Source organism: Bidens hawaiensis, unplaced genomic scaffold, assembly GCF_021521415.1.
Source record: "Bidens hawaiensis isolate Kalapana, Puna unplaced genomic scaffold, B.hawaiensis_p1.1 tig00006968_1, whole genome shotgun sequence".
NCBI lineage: Eukaryota > Viridiplantae > Streptophyta > Magnoliopsida > Asterales > Asteraceae > Bidens > Bidens hawaiensis.
Window position 1 is genome coordinate 516,869 of NW_027491478.1, and position 21,378 is coordinate 538,246.

Sequence of the window (21,378 nt, forward strand, 5' to 3'; positions counted from 1 at the left end):
ATCTCTGCTTTGGTCCAGATCTCTTGGTCAGTTTCCTCCTCCGTGTAGATTCCTAAATCAACTCCTAGTTGGGTGACATAAGTTGTACGCCATATACCCCCTCATCGGAACTCGATTGCCTCGTCATCCTACATATCAAACTTTTTCTTTTTCATAGTGAACGAGGCCAGGAATTCCTTTGTTAGTTTTGTCACTGCTTCCCCTGTTTGACTAAAAACCCGTCTCCAAGGTCCCCTCACAATGTTCTCATAACGGTTCCATTGGTTGACGTGTCTTAGAGTGTCTTCACAAGCATAGAAGTTGGCTTCTGGATACCTGTTGTTGAGATAAGTTAATCTTGTGTTTGCTTGTCGGTCCTTTGTTTTGCGGTTTGGAAAGACTAGAAATGCATGAACGTCTTCTCCATATTCGGCCATCTGCAATTTACACCCAAATTAGTCAAAACTCGTGAAAAATTTTCAATTTGCTGAAACAGAGAGCAAAGCACGGCGGCGTGCTTTCAGAAACACGGCCCCGTCCTGTTGCATCTGGTCCAGTTTCCTTTGATGTTTGAGTCTTGATTGACCATGACTCGTGTTGTTTTGGGCACGGCTCGTGTTTGATTTCTAACTTACTCAGATTCGAACCCTCGTTTCCAACCGGTTATATCAATTAGGTTTAATGGTGTGTCGGGTATTTTATGCCAATACCCAAAAACCCGAATTGTCCCTTTCAATTAAACCCTAACCATCAAACATTCAATAATCTATTCATCATATGCAAGCAAAATAACCCATATCCTCTTCGTGTTTTGACCCGATTTGGTCTAATTGAGTGATTTTAGGGTTAAACTAAACCTAAAATGACGAATTTGAACAATGCAATTGTTAAATCAACATACATTAGGTTTAGAATTGAAGATTTGATGAAGAAATTAGCGAAATATTGGATGGTCGGCGGTTTTCGGTCCAGAAAGCAGTGATTGTTTGGGTTGGTGGTTGGAAAAAGTTATTAAGTTAAAACTCGTAACTGCTCTGTGACCAAAAACACGGCCCCGTGCTTTTTGAGGCACGGTACCGTGCTGCTTAGTGCAGACAGTGTTGTTTTAAATTTTTGTTTTATTTGTCGAACTAGTTTGTTTTTAACTGGGTTTTATTTTATGGTTAGTTTAACATGGTAATTAAAAATCCTAGACTTCATTAAAACATGAAGGGTAAAATTAAAGACATAATTAAACATAGATAAAATGAAAAGTACAACAACAACTCCCGGACCCTAACACATAGTACTAGCGGGAACAACTTCAACACGAAACAAAGTCAGAACTTCAACGCCCACCATTTCCGAACAAGTCCTGGATGTGTGGTGGTGCTCGTTTGGCTTCCAAAAGTTCGTCAAGCTTTTTGTTGAGCGTAACGATTTCTCGGTTGAGAAATTTAAGTTTGGAAGTCACATCATTGTGGTGGCCATCCACAACATGGAAGTTCTCGAACCTAAGCAGGTCGAGTTTGTTAATTAACTCGATTACTCGAGCTTCGGTTTGCATGTTGCTCTCAACTTGATCTCTTATGATGCATTGGATTCTCATGACCTCCTCCTCAAGGTATGAGGAGGATTCATTTTGTTTCCCCTTTTTCATTGGCCTCCATTCAACCATTTTTTCTTCCAATTAGGTAAGTTGTGTTTGGTGTGAATGAAATAGTGAGTTTATGCATGCATTATATAGAGACTGGAAAGTTAAACACGGCACCGTGCTTTTAAAAGCACGGCCCCGTGCTGCTAGAAGAATAAATGTTTCTGAGTCAGAGAATTGTACAGAGTCAGCGCGTATCATGCTGAAGATTCTGGGGTGACCACGGCCTCATGTTTAGGCAAGCACGGCCCATGCTTTTTGTCACAGTGAATTCTTTGTAATTTTCAACACGATGCAACATCTGGAATTCTTAGAATGACGTTTATTATGATAATTTGGGAGTTTGGTCATCTAAAAATTACTTTTCATTAAATAAATGTCCTAGAACAATTACGGAATAAGCCCGGTTTCCTAAGAATAGAAAATAATTGGGTTAAGCCCGATGTCCTAACACATTGTGCTTAATGCACTTGTTTACACAAGAAAATATGAAATTAAGTTTCTTTGAGTTCCCCGAAAGGCTCTCCTCCTCCGAATGGTCCTAGTGGTGGAAAATACGTGAAACCAAGAACTTGAAACTGGAGTTGTTCATTGATGTCTCGGAGTTCCATTTTCATGTTTTCCACTGATTCGGTGAGTTATACGAGACGCATCTCAGCAAGGAGATTCATTTCGGTGAGTTCTTTCACGAGTTCTTGAAGTTTCAAGAGAAGCTCGGTTTTTGAAACATGGCGGACATCGTTTCTCGGAAGTCGGGAAACGGGGATTGCTTCACTCATCTCAGTTGGCATGCTGAATTTTCAGAGGTTATTGGTTTTGGTTTTGGTTTGTGCAAAGAATGCAATGACACAAGGTGCCTTTTATAACCAACCAGTAAGCCGAGCACGGTACCGTGCTTTTGGAAGCACGCCCCGTGTTTTTGCTCTAACAATTCTGTTACAAGCCAGTCTGACTGAGATTTTTGCAGCGAAGATGACGGTCCGCATTTCTAGGCACGGGACCGTGCTTTGGGAAGCACACCCCCGTGGTTTTCAATACCATTTTATTTATTTATTTATTTTTATTTATTTTTTTTAAAACAATGCCTAGTTTAATCAGGGTCTTGGCTAGACCCTACTTCCAATTTGTTCATTAGTTATGGTGGAGGATTAATAACTCCGAGACGGTCTCGAATGGTCCATCGATGTATGGTTTTAATCGATATCCATTAACTTTGAACTTGTGGCCATCAGAAATTGAAATCTCAACTGCCCCATAGTCAAAAACTGTTTCAACTATGTGTGGACCTGTCCAACGAGATTTCAATTTTCCTGGGAAAAGACGTAAACGTGTGTTATATAACAGTACACGGTCGCCAACTTGAAATTTCTTGTTTCCTTTTAAATGGGCGTCGTGTAAACGTTTAGTCTTTTCTTTGTAAGACCAGGAGTTTTCATATGCCAGTGCTTTTAGTTATTCGAGCTCGTGAATTTGATCTTCTCGGTTTTTACCGACGGACATTAGATCAAAATTCACTGCTCTTAGAGCACAATACGCTTTGTGTTTTAGTTCTACGAGTATATGACATGCCTTCCCATAAACAAGTTTGAATGGTGTTGTTCCTATGGGGGTTTTGTATGCTGTTCTGAGGGCCCACAAAGCGTCATCTAACTTTTCTGCCCAATTTTTGCGATTCATTCCTATAGTTCTTTCTAAAATCCTTTTTATTCCTCGATTTGAGACCTCCACCTGCCCATTAGTCTAAGGGTGATATGGTGTTGCCAGTCGGTGGTGAACCCCATATCGTGCTAGGACTTTGTCCATCATGGTGTTACAGAAGTGGGAACCTCTGTCGCTGATTAGGTATTTTAGAGTACCGAATCGTGAAAATAACCATTTTAGAAATCTTACTACAACCCGAGCGTCATTAGTGGGAAGAGCTTGTGCTTCTACCCATTTAGATACGTAATCAACTACTACAAGGATGTATTTATTTCCGAATGAGTTAGGAAATGGGCCCATGAAGTCTATTCCCCATACATCAAAGATCTCACAAATTTGAATGCCCTTCTGAGCCATCTCATTTTTTGATGAGATGTTCCCGGGTCTTTGACAAGCATCGCATGCTTGGATCAAAGTATGTGTATCTTTGTATATAGTGGGCCAGAAAAATCCTGCATCAAACACTTTCCTGATTGTAGTGGCGGTACCATGGTGTCCACCTGTTGGTCCTTCATGGCAGTGTTTGAGAATGTCTAAGGCCTCCTTGCCTGCTACGCACCTACAAATAACTTGATCCGCACCTATTCTAAATACGTGTGGATCTTCCCAGAAGTAAAACTTAAGATCGGAGAAGAATTTCTTCCACTGTTGATGGGTAAGCCCTTTTCTTAGGATTCTACAAGCTAGGTAATTTGCGAAGTTGGCATACCAAGGACTTTCGTCTTTTTCTTCTATGACTTCTTGAATGCGCATGAGAATTTCATGTGGGAAATTATCTTTGATAATTTCTTTGTGAAGTTCTTCAGGAGTTGGACATTCTAAGCGTGAAAGGTGGTCAGCAGCTACATTTTCTGCCCCTTTTTTGTCCCTGACCTCGATGTCAAATTCTTGGAGTAATAGGATCCATAGGATGAGTCTGGGTTTTTCATCTTGTTTGTTGAATAGGTAACGTATTGCGGCATGGTCGGTGTAAACTATGGTTTTGGAAAGAACTAGGTATGATCTAAATTTTTCAAAGGCAAATACTACTGCTAGTAACTCTTTTTCTGTTGCGGTGTAATTTTCTTGTGCATCGTTCAGAGTTTTACTTGCATAGTAAATTGGGTGAAAGATGAGTATGGGTTTTTCATCTTGTTTGTTGAATAGGTAACGTATTGCGGCATGGTCGGTGTAAACTATGGTTTTGGAAAGAACTAGGTATGATCTAAATTTTTCAAAGGCAAATACTACTGCTAGTAACTCTTTTTCTGTTGCGGTGTAATTTTCGTGTGCATCGTTCAGAGTTTTACTTGCATAGTAAATTGGGTGAAAGTGTTTTTCTTTGCGTTGTCCGAGTACGGCTCCAACTGCAAAGTCACTTGCATCGCACATGATTTCGAATAGAAGGTTCCAATCGGGCGTGGTCATGATTGGTGTGTTGACAACTTTGTCTTTTAATGTAATGAATGATTCAACACATTCCTCAGAGAAGACGAATGGTGCGTCTTTCTCCAGAAGTTTGGTCATAGGTCTTGAGATTTTTGAGAAGTCTTTTATGAAGCGGCGGTAGAAACCTGCGTGACCTAGAAAACTTCTAACAGCTTTGACTGAAGTTGGCGGCGGAAGTTTGGATATGATTTCTATTTTGGCCTTATCAACTTCTAGTCCGTCCTGAGAAATCTTGTGACCGAGAACAATGCCTTCCTTTACCATAAAGTGGCATTTTTCCCAGTTGAGCACTAGATTTACTTCTTCACACCTAGCTAACATTTTGTCTAGGTCTTTCAGACAGTGATCGAACGAGTCTCCAAAGACTGAGAAGTCGTCCACGAAAACTTCCATAGAGTTTTCGATCATTTCATGAAAGATGGCCACCATGCAACGCTGGAAGGTGGTTGGAGCATTACATAGTCCAAATGGCATTCTTCGGTAGGCGAAGGTTCCGTATGGACATGTAAAAGTGGTTTTCTCCTGATCCTTAGGAGCAATTGGAATTTGAAAATATCCGGAAAATCCGTCAAGAAAACAGTAGAACATTTTTCCAGATAATCGCTCAAGCATTTGATCTATGAAAGGAAGTGGAAAATGATCTTTTCTTGTGGCGTCATTAAGCTTCCGGTAATCAATGTAAACTTGCCAGCCTGTGATGGTTCTCATTGGTATTAGTTCGTCCTTTTCGTTCATTACGACTGTCATTCCTCCCTTCTTGGGTACTACTTGAACGGGACTAACCCAAGGTGAATCCGAGATCAGGTAGATTAATCTGGCATCGAGCAGTTTGATTACTTCCTTCTTCACCACGTCTTGCATGTTGGGATTGAGACATCTTTGATGTTGGACCACGGGTTTGTGTTCTTCCTCCATGAGGATTTTGTGAGTTCGTATGTCTCTTCCTTAGAAAGGTGAGATGAAATAATTACTGGAAATTGAGAATCTTTTTCTAGAAAGGCCTATTCGAGATGTTTTGGTAGTTCTTTTAATTCTAAGGCTGGTGGTTCTTTGATTGATGGTTTTGATTTTTCATTGTTTTCAATGATTTCATATATCATTTCTGATTCTTCGTGGTAGTTATTGTTGAGATTTTTGTTTTCTAAAATGGGTTTTTTGAGTGTTTTGTCAAAGACTTGTGTTTCTAGGGTAGTATTGATGGAGGAATCTCGCATATAGCAACTTACGATGGAATCTATGATGTCAACACAATATAATGTGTCATCGTGCTGTTGCGGATATTGCATAGATTTTCCGATGTCAAAAGTGATTGCCTCGTCATTGACCCTGAGAGTAAGTTTGCCGGTGCAAACATCAATGATAGCCTTTGCGGTGGCTAAAAAGGGTCTTCCTAAAATCAGAGGTACACTTTTGTCTTCCTCCATGTCTAGAATTACAAAATCTACTAGGAAAACAAACTTGTCAATTTTGACAAGCATGTTTTCAACAATGCCCCGAGAATATTTAATGGATCTGTTAGCTAACTGAATGCTCATGCGGGTAGGTTTTGGTTCTCTTATCCCTAGTTTTACAAAAACCGCATAAGGAATTAAATTAATACTAGCTCCTAGGTCAGCCAGGGCATTGCTAACAGATAAATTTCTTATGAGACAAGGGATAGTAAAACTCCCTGGATCGGTCATCTTTGTCGGTAGCTTGCTTTGGAGGACAGCTGAACATTCTTCACTTAGGGTGAAATGCGAGAGCTCCTCCAACTTTTCTTTGTTTGTCAGCACTTCTTTGAGAAATTTGGCATATTTTGGCATCTGAGCAATAGCCTCGACAAAAGGGATGTTGATATGGAGTTGCTTAAAGAGTTCTAGAAACTTCCCATACTGAGCTTCCAATCGCTCCTACTTCAGTCTTCCAGGGTATGGAATAGGTGGAACATAAGTTCGGACTGGCACCTTAGGTTGTACTGTGCTTGTTGGGGTCAGCCTTTCCTGTGTTTCATCAGAAAATTTCTTTTTCATAACTGTTTATGAAGTTGGTGAGACAACAGTGGTCGTACCGCTCCTGAGTGTAACGACGTTAGCTGTTGCATTCGGGTTGGTGATTGTGTTGCTTGGAAGAGTGCTAAGTGGTCTTTCGGATAATTGTTGGGCAATTTGTCCGATTTGGGTTTCTAGGTTCTGAAGTGATGCTTGTTGACTTTTGAGATCGGCTTCATGTTTTAATAATACTCCGCTGATATCAACAGCTCTTGAGTCGACCTTCTTCTCTGCTTCATTTGTTTTGGTCATCAGTTGGATTAGCATTTCTTCGATCTTAGAGTAGCTTGGGTTTTGATGGCTACTATAACTCTGATCTTGAAATTGGGGTTTAGGCTGGAAGGGTTGATTCATCGGTCTTTTTTCGAATCCGGGTAAAGGTTGAGTGTTACCTCCGTCTTTCCAGCTGAAATTCGGGTGGTTTCTCCATCCTGGATTGTAGTTATTGCTGAAAGCGTTGTTCTGTCTAGTGATAAAATCGACTTCTTCCATGGCCATGATGGCTTGTTTACAGTCACTTGTCTTATGATTTCCTCCACAGGTGTCACAGGCGAGTCTAGTTTTTGATAGCTCGGCTTGAAGTTGTTCGAATTTTTTAGAAAGGGCTTCAAGCAGTGCTGTGACAAGAGTGTTGGAATCGACGTGGTGTATTCCTTTATGGGTAGGTGTGGATCTTGGTGGGTTGTAAGCAAAACTTTTCTTTGCGGCCTTCTCCAGGACTTCAAATGCTTCGTTAGGTGATTTAGACCCCAGGTCTCCACCAGCGATTTGGTCGATGGCCTGTTTGTTTTGACTGGATTGTGTGTCAAATAAAGTTTGAACTTGTAACCAAACGCTCAGTCCATGATGTGGGCATCTTCTTAGAAGACTTTTGTATCTTTCCAATGCTGCGTGTAACGACTCATCATCATCGGTCCGGAATCCGATAATGCTGGCTCGGTATTTGGCCGTTTTATCGGGCGGAAAATATTTGAGGAGAAACTGTTCAACCATCTGGTCCCAAGTGGTGATGGAACCAGATGAAATAGATTATATCCATTCCAGGTCTTGGCCCTTGAAAGAGAAAGGAAAGAGTTTAAGCTTGATTTGATCGTCCGAACAATTTTGGATTTTAAAGATTTCGCAGATTCGTAAGAATCGAGATATGTGAGAAAGAGGGTCTTCGTCGAGGAGACCATGAAATTGAACTGAATTTTCCACCATATGAATGGTGCTTGATTTGATTTTGAAATTTTCGGTGATTTCGGGTGGAGCCACTCCATTGCCGTAGCCTCCGAGAGTTGGCTTGGCATACTGGCTCATGTTCAGCTCATTGTTCTGGGCCGCCATCATTTCTTCGGTTTGATTTTCTCCTGATGTGGTGGCGTCTACTGATTCGTCTTTGATTGCTTCGGCGTTTTCTGCGATCCGTTTACGAGTTCGTCGACGAAAGAGTCGTTCCGGTTCAGAAATTGGAGAAACAAGCTCAGGCTCAAAAGTAGAGGACATACATGGGACTAAATCAAAATTAAACACTAAAGTAAAATTAGCTAAGGTTAGTCTAAATTACACTATGAGTTAAGCTAAGTTATTTTAACTAAGGTCTAAATTAATTAAGCTAAAGTAAAATACGGTAACTAAAGGTAAAAAGTAGGCTAGTCGTAAAATTATATATTCTAATATTTAGTAAAAAAAATAAAGATAAAATAAAATAGAAGTTAAAAATTTGTACAGTTATAGATAATGATTAAATTAAAACTTGGATCGTTCTTAGAAACGTACCGTGTTCCCGGCAACAGCGCCAAAAACTTGATGTGCGTGTGCGCGGCTTGTATAAAATTTGATAGATTGGATATTTAGCTTTTGCAGAAGATTGTGTTTTAAATTTATAAAAGTGATTTCTACAAAGACTAAACACACACAAAATAGGCAAGTGTATCTATCGTATATGTAAAATAGTATTGGTAAGAACCAAGTATCGATTCATGGACACAAAGGTTTCTAATAATGAATCGTTGTTTTGCTTTAATCGGAGGTTTTAGTCATTTTAGGGTTAATTTTTAACTTTTTATAAAATATAAATACTTATATAATATATAGGTGACCAAGACAAGAAATTCTAAACGAGTTGTTCAATTATGCGAAGGTTACCATCTAAGATCAAGAATCCACTCCATTTTAACATTGATAATTAATATTTGAACATGTGATAAACTTGCCATAGAAATATATGATAGATAGCTCCTTAAACCTTAAGTGAACATCTTTGGCACTAACGAGATAGCATGCGCATTTTAAAGTCCACTATTTCCTAATGTCATACAATCTCAATGATGTCAATTTAAGTTGGCAAGTAGTTTCGTAAAGTAGAAAGATTAGGATTGACTTCGATTTCTCAAATACCAATTCTAACAACTTCGGGTGGTTGTAGTTCATCACACAACCTCCCCTTGGTTGATTTATGTAGGTTATAATTACACATTCCGTTAACATATGATTTCTTTAACTAATTTGATATCCTAAGCAAAGCCATTTTTGGATTACCAAGTTTTAGAAAAATACATCATAACTTATATCTCATCATTTCTAAGTAGAATATAAGGATCCATGTTTTGATAATGTATCAAAGTATTTCTATCTTTCAAGAACATGAATCGATCATGAACGATTGCCAATGGAATTGACAACCACCAACTTTGAATTAGTGATTTAAGATGGTGAAACATTTCTCATCAAAAGATAATTGTAATATAACCATGTACTTTACTAGACTACATCACATGTCTTGATTAATTATCAAGTAGAATAAAGTTTCTTCATAGATTTTAGACGGTAAAAGGAGTTTAGCTCATAATGAGCGTGATGATAGACATTAAGATGATTGATGATAACAAATACATGATTAAACTTGGAACAATCTAACAATTATAGATGAATCTTCCTTCTTAATGATGGTAATGATCTCCAAGCCTTCAAACTCTTTACTAGATCTTCAAAGTGAGTGTTAGTGTGTGTTTTTATAAGAGAGAACCGAATAGATTGTTTTTCAAGGCACACCAAATGAGTGCAACATGAGCCACTATTTATTGGCAATCTGGATAGTGAGGCACGGCCCCGTGCTTGATGAGCACGCCCCCGTGCATTTTTATGACATGTGTCAGATTTGTTTTGTCTTTTCGGTGAGGTGGCAACGGCCTCGTGGTTGGTAGGCACGGCCCCGTGGTTTAGTGACATGTGCTCAATTCTTCTTTGTCTTTTCTGTGTTCTCGTCCACGGCGCCGTGCTTTTGCTTCCAGATTTTGTCTTTTCTTGTGTTTAGAAGCATGAGGGCGTGTTTCTTTGTTTTCTTGTGTTTTCTTCTGTTTTCTTCGTCTTTTTGCTTGTTTCTTCGTTTGGGCTTGGTTTTACCTGAAATTATGTTTTATTACGATAAGTAGCCTTTTATGCTATGTTATTTGATAAAAATTGCAGTTTTTAAAGATTATTTGATGCCGAAAAGATGTATATTTCTATGTACATCAATATTTATATCTATATAATAATAATTCTCATAATTTAATAAGTAGATATCCTTATATATAATAAGATATATTAAAAAATATAACAACAAACTAATATATATGTATTAAATTAAAACAAACTTACGCTAAAAAATAAAATAATCATTATAATATATCAAAACGATTAAAAACAAAACTTTAAATAAACTCCCGTAACACGGGAGGATCAAACTAGTTTGTTATATTTGGGTGTTGACCATTTATTTATTTTTATATTTGGTGCTGTAACCCGATAAAGATCGAATTTACGTCGTTTCACTGCCGCAACACACACGTTTTTATATTTTTGTTATCATCGACATCAACCAAATTCGCGCCAGTTTGTCACCGCAAAGTGTTTTTTTTTTTAAATATATCAGTTTTTTGTATATGCGTGTTTTTTAATTTATATATTTGTTTAGTTCCTGTGCTGCAACACGATACCGACCAAAACTGTGTTGGTTCGCCGCAGTAACATGGGAAATTTTTTTGGTTAATTTGTGGTATTTGAATGTTGACTAATTTATTTTCTAGTTAGTTTCAATACTGAAATCCAACACCGATCGAATTCGCATCGGCTCGCAATCGTACCTTTCTGGTTTTACTAACACCGACTACATGTCGTTTTTGAAAATGTGTTTTTTCTTAAGCTATACAAGTGGTAATACTATCTTGAACATTTACTTTTTTGAGTTTATTGTCGAACCCGTAACGAAGTAATTGATACCAATCGAATTCATGTCGCTACGCTGCCGCACTCGCAAAACAACAGGTTTGTTACCTAGTTAATTTATATAATACCTAATCGTGATTATCTTAATGATTTTATATTCATGTCTTTTCTTGATGTTGAAGAAACAAATTGAGTAACAAGATCATATGAAAAGGGAGGGGAAAATTAGGGTCAATTCGGTTGACCTTTTTTAACCTTTCGAAACTTCCACTAAAACAATGACAATGATGTATTCGTGTTGCAGTTAAATCCATTATTTGTTCTTTCGTTCAAGTTCATTTGTCAAGGTAACGCGTACCATTGTTTCAAAGAAAATTATTTTTAGTGTTCCTTTTCGATCTATTGATGTATACGTATTATATATTGTGAGACAACTTTTTAATTGCCTAATCTTTATTTAAGCTCAAAGCTAGCAATCAAGACACTTAGCAATGTGAAACAAAGAACATTGTAGCATCTCAAACAAACGTTACAAACACCAAAGAGTCATTGTCACATCAAATTTTTATATATTCTTTAAAAACTTTTCTTTCAAAATTCTTAATACATTCTTGCATAGTTTTACTTGTTCACATCATCATTCTACTTTTTATGTTTATATCTCATGAGAGAGTTGTTTTTCTACAAATCAAATAATTTATGAATAATATATAAACTAATGCTTTATAAAGCATTAGACATTCTTGTTATTTTACCTAATTATTACATTATAATTGTTTTAAAACAATAAATAAACATGGTGTACATGACACTTAATGTACTAATTACTAAAATTATAATGGAGGTAGGGGCTGTATCGGGTGCTAGCCGATGAAAGATGGGTTTGATCGTTCTTCAACAGCTATAAAGTTGTTACAATATATATATATATATATATATATATATATATATATATATATATATATATATATATATATATAGGATATAATACAATAATTCTAATCGTACAAAAACATTCGCGACAACATAAACCCATGATTTCAAAAAACACACGGTGACATAATTGTAATTAACCTAAAATAGTTCATGTGTACATCTATCATCGTTCCATCACATAGAATCGACCTGAAATTTAAAGTGAAGAACTCGATTCGGAAGATTCTCCTTAGCAAGCACTCGTCTCTTCAGCTTTTCTATACCAATTTTGCAGGTCGAACATATGAGATTGGTGATTATGAAGGAAACCCAATTAATTAATTATACTAACTGAAGCTTGCGAATTGGACTAATCGACCAAATTGAAGATAGTGAATGCTACTGAAGATTCAATTTTGATTCAGAATTCAATTTGATTTGTCACCAAAAGCGTATTTGTTACAAAATTGAGCGTCGACCTAAGTGTATCTCAACTGAGAATTATTTGTGAGCGTAATTCAAAACATTAAGATGGAAAATTCATATGCTCTGTTATTACACTTAGTAAATTATAAACCAGCTACAACAGTTTTGAATGATTTAATTTAACAAACTGGAAATAAAGTTTGAATTTTGAGCATTATTAATTAACACAAAATTGGTCATGATTTTAAATAATACATATGTGTGCGTTACATTAAAAATAAAGGTTATTGAATCTAGTTACGCTCAAATAATACTCCTGGATTTCTAGAATAATATTAGAATATTATTTACGTTGGAAGAATTAATTTGAGTTAGTAGAATAATAATAATATAATAATAAAGATAGAAGGATGGTAGGTTAAAATAGATGAAATTAATTATGGACTTAAGATGAAGATAAGCCTAAGGTCCACGGACTTAGAGAGTATAAATACCCCTTAAACCCCAAATTCTTTCCATCTCTATCATTCTAAACCTTAGCGGCTTAGCCTACACCATAAAGAACACACCAAATCCAAACACTCTCTACACTATTCCATTCAACGATCCAAGACCAACCGAAGGTAAGAAATCATTTATCTCAGCTGACCCAACAATTTAGAACCCTACACCGCAGCCCGGGATGCCGAATGAGGCGTTTGAATCTAGATCTAGCTTTATTTCGGGTGTTTAATCAACCAAAAACGAGCTTAAGGGCCACCTTATCTTGGATATGGACACCCCAAAGCTACCTGGGTTATAAACGGTCAAAATCCGGCCAACCATGGTGGTTAACGGTTAACAGCGGCTGACGGCGCCGTAATCGAAGAAAAACCCTACAAACGCGAAGAAGGAGGCTGACCTGCACTTATACGGGTGTATTTGTATATGGACGTATAAGTATAGACCGTATAAGTATGCATGCGTATATGTATAGGTTGTATAAGTATGCATGTGTGTATGCATAGGTCGTATATGTATATATATAGCGTATAAGTATGCATAGCGTGTATGTATATATGGCGCATATGTATGTGCATCGTGTATGTATGTGCACCGTGTATGTATGTACATCGTGTATGTATGTATACCGAATACATACATATATATATATGTATATCGTGTATGTATGAATACCATATATGTATATATGGCGTGTATGTATGTGCCCGTGCATGTATGTATATTGTGTATGTATGTATACCGTATATGTATATATATAGCGTGTATGTATAAATATCGTGTATGTATGAACATCGTATATGTATGTATGTGCACCGTGTATGTATGTGCACCGTGTATGTATGTATACCGTGTATGCCTATAAGCGAAGCATGCATGCATACCGTATATGTATATATATAGCGTGTATGTATCGTATACCGTATATGTATACACAACGTGTATGTATTTATACCGTGTATCTATGTAGGCAGTGTATGTATGTACAACGTATATGTATGCATGTTGTGTATGTATGCATACCGTATATGCGACTTCAACGTATATGTATGAATAACATGGACTTATACGGTAAATACGCTAAGAACAAGGAACCAATTAATAATAAAATGTAAAGTTTAAAATGAGAAAGACCTAGAAAGAAGGGCCAAGTACGCAAACGAGCACTAGAGTAGTAGTTAACTCATGTGCCTTATTACAGTTAGCCGTGCACAGCTCAATAAGGGCATTACCGTAAATTCGAAAAGGAATCGTTTACAGGTGAGTTTCTAGTCCCATTTCCTTGTTATGTTTTCGGGGTTGTGTGCATACTCGATGTGATTAGTTAATACACTTACCTTAAGTGGTAAGTGTATGATTTGTGGTTGTTTTATAAATGATGTATGAATGATATATGAATGCTATAGAAAAGGTTAAGGTATGTAGGAATATATATATATATATATATATATATATATATATATATATATAAGTATTTATGATTGTATAGAAAAAAGGGAACCGAGCGCTAATAATACTCGAGGCAGAAGGGAACCGGGCCCTACTAGTACTCGAGGAAGAAGAGAACCGGACCCTAATAATATCAGAGGCAGAAAGGGAACCGAGCCTTAATAATACTCGAGGAAGTAGGGCGTAATGCTCTTTAAAATGTATAAGTATGTATGTAAAGTAAGATTAAAACATGAAAGTATGAAAGAATGAAAGCAAGAATGAAGGTACATACTTATGTATGAACGAAATAAAGATGAACAGGTTAAGTGAGTAATATGTATCTTCGGATACGTATAAGTATGAGAATGTAATGTATCTTGCCTGATTACCTAGAACTCACTCAACGTAGCTGACTTTTAGTATGCACGCAAGTAAATAGATTAAATGAGCTAGTTTGAGGGAGACACATGACATGAACTGAAGAGGTCGGCATCTAAAGAAGAATGGTCATGATGTTTTAATATGATGTTTTATGTTATGTTTAAAGACAAGATTTGAATATTTTGTAATGAATGTTTGCGCTTTTATATTCCGCGAAAAGTTTTATTTAACTATGATATTTAGAACTGTGTTTATAAGTAAATTAAACGTCCAAGTAGGGCACCGGAACATGGGCCTTACATTTAATCATTTGGTAGCGTGGAACGTTATAATAAATCATTCAATCGTTCAACCTGTACGACATGACGATCCCGACACTAACACTAAGGATGTGGTGAATTAATGTTTGTTTTTTTACATTTAGTATTCCATTTTATGCTTTAATGAATCTAGTATAGTATTTTATTTTATGTTTAAATGAATTTTGTATTAATAAAAGTTTATTAAAGAAAAATAAATAGTTTAGGGGTACTTGAAAACAATGATGTCATCAAAATTGAGGTTTTATGATAGTTCAGGGAAATTGATGAAAAAAAAGAGGCAACGATACATGACTATTGGAGTTCTAGGATACTCTAGAGGAGCATTTATAACGCCCTGATGCATTTCATCTGAATAATAACAAAAAGAGAAAGGATCGTTATATTTTTTTTTTTGTTAGGGCCCAACTCATATTCGTATATCTCCAATAGTGTCTTCGTACGGACAAGTAGGGATGTTCATTTGTTTTGGTTTTTGATTTATTCGGTTTTGAGATTCTTTTACCCCTAATAAAAAATCGAACTAAACCGAATTCGGAAAGGGGATAATCGAACTGTAATTGATCCAAATGTAATTTGGTTTAGTTTCGTTTCGTTTCAAACTGAACAAATCAGTTCATACCAATCGAATTCATCCAAAACAACAAAAATTTTTGTTTGTGTTCCAGATTCGAATAGTTGTTTGGTTCCAGACTACATCAAAATATTCATTCAAACCCAATATATACATCATAAAAGCAAAAGTTAAAGATCGTAATAAAACATCCAAACCAACAAACTGTTAAATAGTCTTAAACATACAATCAGTCAAACATAAAAGGACAACCTAAAACATTCAAAATGAAAACTGAAAATATAGATATGGATTATTAAACTACATATTAGACAACTATAAATTATTGGGCCATATAAAAGAGAGTTAATATATTCTACATTTTAATTGATTAATTTGGTTAAATTGAATAATTGAACAAATCATACTAAAAAAAACTAGATCCGCAAATCGAATTAGGCTTCGATTATTTCAGTTTTTCTTTACACCCTCATGGACAGGGCCACATATGACACCCACACCCCAAAAATACCATTGGATAGTCTTCTACCTTGTTAAAAACAAATGGACCATTTTAGACATAATCAAGCTATATTAAACTTTATTGGTATGACGTTATTATAGTTAAAATGTATAATTTTATTAGATTTTCTAAATTATTTTCATTGTACTAATTGATTTCATTGACCACCCGACAACCTCGCAGATGTGCATTGACTTACCTATGTCACTCCAAGGTAGTTTGTTTCAAGTCACAACTACCCTCACAAGTGAAATGCGCACACATCAATGAGCTTCACATAACAGTGTATAGAATCAAAATCAAGTATGAATAATTATTAAGAGCACAACTACTTGGGTTTTTAACTTTTACAAAATATATTATTTTTTAGCCATAGTTAATGTATAAATTACCTAATCATGATTATGTTAATGATTTTCTTCTAAACATATTCGTATATTCATGTCCTTTTTTTATGTTGCATTAACAATGAGATAAACAAATTAAGTAATTAACTGAAGATATTGTGAAAAGGTATGGGTAGCTCAATGAATGTTAAGTAATTTTTTGATGTTGTTCTTTCCAATATGGTGTAGTGGTTGGAAGCTTTGGTTTCTTATTAATGGAGACCCAAGTTTAATCCTCACTTACAATACTTTGTAGAGGACATGAGTTCTCAATGAAGGAAGATTAGGATCTTTGTGATCTTCAGCTCGATCCTAAAGGCGCCTGGGTTTAACCATTAGTGGGCATTCGGACGGGTAGGTTTTCCCCGGAATTGAAGATAACTTAGAGACGCTTAAGAGCTCTGTACGGCTGTATTGAGCCAGCTAGCGATGACTTTTTGTCATTGAGTCACCCCATACAGAGTACCTAAGCATTTTATGTTTGTTGTTCGATAAAAAAACGTCAAAAGACATGAGAAAACCAGGGAGACAACTCCGTTGACTTTCTTAACCTTTGGAAACTTCCACTTGACAATGATGTAATCGTGTGGCAGTTAAAATCAATTATTTCTTCTTTTTTTGTTCAAGTTTATTTGCCAAGGTCATGCGTACCATTGTCTAACAAAATATATAAAATAAAAAAATAAAAAAATTTGCATTCACTTTCATTCAATTGATGCATACGTATTTATCTAGACTCAAAGTTAGCAATCAAGACACTTGTCATTCCTATTTTGATAGAGTGATAAAATAGTTAGGGTATAAAATATGAATAAATGATTCAATTTTTATGGAGTATAATATCCGTTCTTTTTTTTTTTAAAAAAAAGCAATCAAGACATTTGTGAAAGACAGTTAGCAATGTGAAACAAAGAACATTATACTATCTCCAACCCAAAACCTTAGTGTGAAACAAAGAACATTATACTATCTCTAACCCAAATCCTCATAAACATCAAATTCATGCCTAGTTAGTTGTTACATAAAATTTTTATATATTCTTCAAAAGAATTCTCTCCAACTCTAAAAACATTTGTACAAATTCTTACATTTCCAAATCATTACTACCTTTTATGCTTATTTTCCATGATAATATGGACAAGGCCACATATATGCCACGGACACACCCAAAACACCATGTGACACTCCTATCATGTTAAAAAACATATGGAGGGTTGGAACATTAATTAACCTATAAATCACTAAAGAATTACAAATAATATATTAGTTAAAGTTTATTGTTATAACATTAATATAGTTAAAATGCATAATTTAGTTAGATTTCCCAACTATTTGTAATTCTTTAGTGATTTATGGGTCAATATGTTATAACCTAGCAGGCACTTTGACTTACCTAAGTCCAAGGGAGATTGTATATATCAAGTCATAACTACCCTAGAATTGAAACGCGCACACGTCCACGAGCTTCACATAACAGTTTTTGCATAAAATACAAGGTATAGAATCAAGGTATGAATAATTATTAGGAGCACAACTACTAATCTTTTGACTTTTTACAATATATACATTATTTTTTAGTTATAGAAACAAAAGAAAACAAGTGCATTTGTGAATTTGTTGGGAGATAGATATAAAATTATAAAGACAAAGGGAACCCAAACAAAAAACGAATGGAGTTGCTGCCTGGATTTGATTTCCGTGCTTACGGTAGCAAATGTACTTAACCCTTTGACTTGTGGTACCACCTTTTTGACCCTAAAATCAATGAAGCAAAAGTCAATCTTCATTCCCTATGATTGAGAAACAAAATGCTAAACATATGATACAAATAAGTCAACATATGTAAGCACCAATCATTATATAATAATCATCGTTGTAAAGTATGCTCTAAAGTCTCATACTTATCTTGTTAGAAACTAAATTAACATATTTTTAATATCACTCAGTGTACGATTTTATAGTAAACATAACGTAGATTCATGGTTCTACTTCATATTATCCTCATATATAGTGTGGGAACAAGATTTAATTTATATCATTAACTTTTATGAAGGATGATCATATGATGATAGCGAAATAGATTTCTACTGTAGGTAACCTGCAAGAACCAATCAAAAGTATTTATTTGTAGGTTACAAAAAATGTATAGTTATTAAGATTAAATGATTTCTCAATTCTCACTAATTAATTATTTAATTAAGAGACAGAAGAACGCAATAATTCTATAAGTCAATATGTTGATAAAGAATATATTAATAGACTATATGAAAGGTTTGTGGGAGTGAGTAACTTTACCCAAAAGTTTTTGAAGTTTTCTGCTTGGTTTGTTTCCATGGACATGCTTGTTCCTCCATAATCTATTCTTTTCCATGGTGTTTAATTTATTAAACTACATGCTTATTTATTTGTTATATGTTATGCTGAAAACACAAGTCAATAAGGCGGTACAAATTACAATATGCATTTGATGTACGTATTGTATTTCATTTAAAAAATTACATTTATAGTTCTAAATACGTTTAGTGATCTTGTCTGAATACAAAGCTGCAGTTCTTAAGGTTGAGTATTTTTTTTTTTAAAAGTAATTATGTATATGTTAAAAAAAGATGAATTTTCTTTGTCGTTTCACTATTATATATACATTAAACCGGAATACAGGACTCCAGTTCATACCAATGCTTTTTTTATCTGATGAAAACCGGAAATTTGAAACAAACGACTCAAATACATAATTCGATCAAACTTATGTAAGAAGGGTGACTCATTTTCAAAATTGTATAATTGATTATTCATTATGAATACTTTGATGCAATTACTATAAATGATTCGAACATGTAGCTTGTCAACATCTTAGGTTTGAGATTATGATTCACATATAGAACATGTAGAATAGATGACACGGAAAATATAATATGAGAAGAAAAACTTACACGAATGTGAAAGCATATATGAGGAAATTTAAGTGGATAGCACTGAAAAAATAAATAATACACACTATAAATAAAAGGGGCTATAGCGGCAAGAATGTCGCTGCCAATGCCGCCAATGGTATTAGCGACGTATTGTGGACAATAGATATTATTTAGAAGAAAATGAAATAATGACATGTAACAATATAGAACTCATTGTTAGTAACAAAACTTTGAGTTATGTAACCGAGTATTTTTAATTTTATTATATATAAAATTCGGTCTTTGTGTTTAAGATTTCCATATGATTTATAAAACTGCTTCATTAAACAACAAGAAAAAAGGTTTTACAAGGTATTATAAATTTATAATGACGACTTTGTGTATATTGGAATGATGAGAAACAAGGCTATTTTTGAAAGAGAGAACAATTGTGATGTCTAAACTTTTGGAAGATATCAAGTACTATCATTTTGGGTTACTTTGGATTAGATAGGTCAACGTTTAAATTTTCACATTTTAATTTATTTGTATGTGTTTTAGGCCGTAGCATCTTATTAGTTTGTCGATTTTAATTAAGTTGCAGTTCAGAAAAGAAAAGAAAAGAAAAGAAAAAAGAAATAGAACTGGGTTGTTCAACAGGGCTCAGTTTCCTGTGTTAGGGGTGTCACACCCAATCTACAGCGGAATGCCAAGATACAATTGATTGCACAATTGCTCGCAATACACTATTAATAATAATGACAATAACTAATAAATTTATTTCATAAATCGAAGTACACCTACAAAACCAACAAATGGCCTCGAGAGCATGATCGGTTTCATGGACCGATTGATGACAAGGTTGCTTTGGCAATGGCTTGGATACACGTAACAGGCCACAACAACGCATAATCGGAAACCAGTTTTGGTGAGCAGTTCATGCTGCTTTTTAATAACATTTTAGTGTAGTCGGTTGTAACAATCATCAAATTTGGTCAAAGTGGAGGGATTTGACACCCAAGGTTATGAAATTCAATCAATTGTATATAGCTTCAAGTGCAGAGCTGCCTGGAGCTTAAGCATTTTCAGAGGCGCATAATTCGTAATGAAACCAAGTTATGTACAACAGTTCTAATTACATCGCCTTTTAACTCTCAAAACTTTCCAATAAAGTTTTTTTTTTCCATCTCCTTAAATTTTTTTTAAATAATATAAATAAATGTAATGGTAGAGAATGAAGTATACATAGGTTAAGTGATAATGAAGGAAAGTAAATGAGATAACGTTGATGTGACGAATGATCCATAATGATAGAGAGTGACCTATATAACACATAGCCTACCTAAGAATATTGTCATACATAAAAAGTGGCATACGTCAGTGTAACATTAAATGCGTTATATTTTATTATGTTTTACGATATTGTAAAATGATCGAAAGGAATCGTTCCTAACAACCAACAACTAGGAATCGTTTCTAACAACTAATAACTCGGAACTTGTACTTTCCAATGTGATATAGTGGTAAGAAGCTTGAGATTTTTAATAGAGACTCAAGTTCAAACCTTACTAACAACACTTTGTAGGGGGCATGAGTGACTCAATGAATGAAGACTGAGATATTTGTGATCTCTTGTTTGAACCTGAGAGCATCTGAGTTTTACCACTAGTGGGCCTTCGAGTGGGTGGGCTTTCCCCGAAACTGGAGATAACTTGAAGGCGCTTAAGGGCATCGTACGGCTGGATTGGGGCAGCTGGCGGTGACCTTTTGCCATTGAGTCACCCCGTACGAAGCACCTCAATTATGTTTGTTGACCGTTTAAAAAAAACAACTCGGAACTTAAATAAAAAAGATTTACGTCAAAAAAGTTTTATTTCTATTTCCTCTGATAAATGATCAATAAGAAAAAGAAAAGTTTATAAACTGGGAGTTCTTATCTAAAATGTTAAAAGAGTCATTACGAACTTATCAATGATAGTTATCATTTGTGGATATTGGCATATAAATATGGTGCTTATCCTCATCAAATTGATGTGAGTTCGAGTTTCACAAGGTAAACAATTAATAGATAAGACTTTAAAGTAACTTT